Here is a 4,114-nt window from a genome sequence, read left to right as displayed (position 1 = left end):
AAACAAACAATCACACCTGCTACGGAAAACTGAAAATACATGGACCCGTCTGAATGTATGGGCCTTTCAGAGGCCATAAACTCAGCCAGCGCCGGGCCAGTGTTTGGGGTATTGTGCCCGCCACTAGTGGCTGAATACATAATAATAATAATAATAATAATAATTCCCTTGTATTGTCATTCTGTGTAACAATGTACACAGAACGAAATGTCGATTGCACTGGGCTAGTGTTGAGGGAACGTCGGGCCCTCAAGTTCGGTGGCTTGGAGCGGATTTTTGAGGTACTGCACTCCCATTGGAAATGCATGGGCGCTCCGTCCACTACCATGTAATTCCCTCACAATATCTGCCCCTGCGTGGCCGCGGGATGCTACTGCAGCCCCGTTGGTAATGAATGGGCCTTTCGGAGGCCATAAATACAGCGCCGCTGCATGGATTTTGGCGGTACTGCTGCTGTCGCTGAAAATACATGGACCCGTCTGAATGAATGGGCCTTTCGGAGGCCATAAACTCAGCGCCTCTGCATGGATTTTGGCGGTACTGCGGCTGTCGCTGAAAATACATGGACCCGTCTGAATGAATGGGCCTTTCGGAGGCCATAAATTCAGCGCCGCTGCATGGATTTTGGCGGTACTGCGGCTGTCGCTGAAAATACATGGACCCGTCTGAATGAATGGACAAAATATAAATCAGACACTACAGAACACAAGCATAATCCAAGATTACAAAATCATCTCAGCCTTTAAAAGAAACAAAAACCTGAAAGACTACTTAGTAAAAAGTAAATTACCAGAAATCAACATAACACAAACGCAGGGCCCCACATTCTACAAACAAGCCACCACAGTTAGGAACACCGTCACCAACACAAACTACCTAATTAAACAAACAATCACACCTGCTACGGAAAACTGAAAATACATGGACCCGTCTGAATGTATGGGCCTTTCGGAGGCCATAAACTCAGCCAGCGCCGGGCCAGTGTTTGGGGTATTGTGCCCGCCACTAGTGGCTGAATACATAATAATAATAATAATAATAATAATAATTCCCTTGTATTGTCATTCTGTGTAACAATGTACACAGAACGAAATGTCGATTGCACTGGGCTAGTGTTGAGGGAACGTCGGGCCCTCAAGTTCGGTGGCTTGGAGCGGATTTTTGAGGTACTGCACTCCCATTGGAAATGCATGGGCGCTCCGTCCACTACCATGTAATTCCCTCACAATATCTGCCCCTGCGTGGCCGCGGGATGCTACTGCAGCCCCGTTGGTAATGAATGGGCCTTTCGGAGGCCATAAATACAGCGCCGCTGCATGGATTTTGGCGGTACTGCTGCTGTCGCTGAAAATACATGGACCCGTCTGAATGAATGGGCCTTTCGGAGGCCATAAACTCAGCGCCTCTGCATGGATTTTGGCGGTACTGCGGCTGTCGCTGAAAATACATGGACCCGTCTGAATGAATGGGCCTTTCGGAGGCCATAAATCCAGCGCCGCTGCATGGATTTTGGCGGTACTGCGGCTGTCGTTGAAAATACATGGACCCGTCTGAATGAATGGGCCTTTCGGATTCCATAAACCCAGCGCCGCTGCATGGATTTTGGCGGTACTGCGGCTGTCGCTGAAAATACATGGACCCGTCTGAATGAATGGGCCTTTCGGAGGCCATAAACTCAGCGCCGCTGCATGGATTTTGGCGGTACTGCGGCTGTCGCTGAAAATACATGGACCCGTCTGAATGAATGGACAAAATATAAATCAGACACTACAGAACACAAGCATAATCCAAGATTACAAAATCATCTCAGCCTTTAAAAGAAACAAAAACCTGAAAGACTACTTAGTAAAAAGTAAATTACCAGAAATCAACATAACACAAACGCAGGGCCCCACATTCTACAAACAAGCCACCACAGTTAGGAACACCGTCACCAACACAAACTACCTAATTAAACAAACAATCACACCTGCTACGGAAAACTGAAAATACATGGACCCGTCTGAATGTATGGGCCTTTCGGAGGCCATAAACTCAGCCAGCGCCGGGCCAGTGTTTGGGGTATTGTGCCCGCCACTAGTGGCTGAATACATAATAATAATAATAATAATAATAATAATTCCCTTGTATTGTCATTCTGTGTAACAATGTACACAGAACGAAATGTCGATTGCACTGGGCTAGTGTTGAGGGAACGTCGGGCCCTCAAGTTCGGTGGCTTGGAGCGGATTTTTGAGGTACTGCACTCCCATTGGAAATGCATGGGCGCTCCGTCCACTACCATGTAATTCCCTCACAATATCTGCCCCTGCGTGGCCGCGGGATGCTACTGCAGCCCCGTTGGTAATGAATGGGCCTTTCGGAGGCCATAAATACAGCGCCGCTGCATGGATTTTGGCGGTACTGCTGCTGTCGCTGAAAATACATGGACCCGTCTGAATGAATGGGCCTTTCGGAGGCCATAAACTCAGCGCCTCTGCATGGATTTTGGCGGTACTGCGGCTGTCGCTGAAAATACATGGACCCGTCTGAATGAATGGGCCTTTCGGAGGCCATAAATCCAGCGCCGCTGCATGGATTTTGGCGGTACTGCGGCTGTCGCTGAAAATACATGGACCCGTCTGAATGAATGGACAAAATATAAATCAGACACTACAGAACACAAGCATAATCCAAGATTACAAAATCATCTCAGCCTTTAAAAGAAACAAAAACCTGAAAGACTACTTAGTAAAAAGTAAATTACCAGAAATCAACATAACACAAACGCAGGGCCCCACATTCTACAAACAAGCCACCACAGTTAGGAACACCGTCACCAACACAAACTACCTAATTAAACAAACAATCACACCTGCTACGGAAAACTGAAAATACATGGACCCGTCTGAATGTATGGGCCTTTCGGAGGCCATAAACTCAGCCAGCGCCGGGCCAGTGTTTGGGGTATTGTGCCCGCCACTAGTGGCTGAATACATAATAATAATAATAATAATAATAATAATTCCCTTGTATTGTCATTCTGTGTAACAATGTACACAGAACGAAATGTCGATTGCACTGGGCTAGTGTTGAGGGAACGTCGGGCCCTCAAGTTCGGTGGCTTGGAGCGGATTTTTGAGGTACTGCACTCCCATTGGAAATGCATGGGCGCTCCGTCCACTACCATGTAATTCCCTCACAATATCTGCCCCTGCGTGGCCGCGGGATGCTACTGCAGCCCCGTTGGTAATGAATGGGCCTTTCGGAGGCCATAAATACAGCGCCGCTGCATGGATTTTGGCGGTACTGCTGCTGTCGCTGAAAATACATGGACCCGTCTGAATGAATGGGCCTTTCGGAGGCCATAAACTCAGCGCCTCTGCATGGATTTTGGCGGTACTGCGGCTGTCGCTGAAAATACATGGACCCGTCTGAATGAATGGGCCTTTCGGAGGCCATAAATCCAGCGCCGCTGCATGGATTTTGGCGGTACTGCGGCTGTCGCTGAAAATACATGGACCCGTCTGAATGAATGGACAAAATATAAATCAGACACTACAGAACACAAGCATAATCCAAGATTACAAAATCATCTCAGCCTTTAAAAGAAACAAAAACCTGAAAGACTACTTAGTAAAAAGTAAATTACCAGAAATCAACATAACACAAACGCAGGGCCCCACATTCTACAAACAAGCCACCACAGTTAGGAACACCGTCACCAACACAAACTACCTAATTAAACAAACAATCACACCTGCTACGGAAAACTGAAAATACATGGACCCGTCTGAATGTATGGGCCTTTCGGAGGCCATAAACTCAGCCAGCGCCGGGCCAGTGTTTGGGGTATTGTGCCCGCCACTAGTGGCTGAATACATAATAATAATAATAATAATAATAATTCCCTTGTATTGTCATTCTGTGTAACAATGTACACAGAACGAAATGTCGATTGCACTGGGCTAGTGTTGAGGGAACGTCGGGCCCTCAAGTTCGGTGGCTTGGAGCGGATTTTTGAGGTACTGCACTCCCATTGGAAATGCATGGGCGCTCCGTCCACTACCATGTAATTCCCTCACAATATCTGCCCCTGCGTGGCCGCGGGATGCTACTGCAGCCCCGTTGGTAA

The sequence above is a fragment of the Urocampus carinirostris genome, unplaced genomic scaffold (genome assembly GCF_059441175.1).
Source record: "Urocampus carinirostris isolate Australia breed hairy pipefish unplaced genomic scaffold, RoL_Ucar_1.0 HiC_scaffold_25, whole genome shotgun sequence".
Classification (NCBI taxonomy): Eukaryota; Metazoa; Chordata; class Actinopteri; order Syngnathiformes; family Syngnathidae; genus Urocampus; species Urocampus carinirostris.
Note: the sequence above shows the minus strand (reverse complement) of the source record.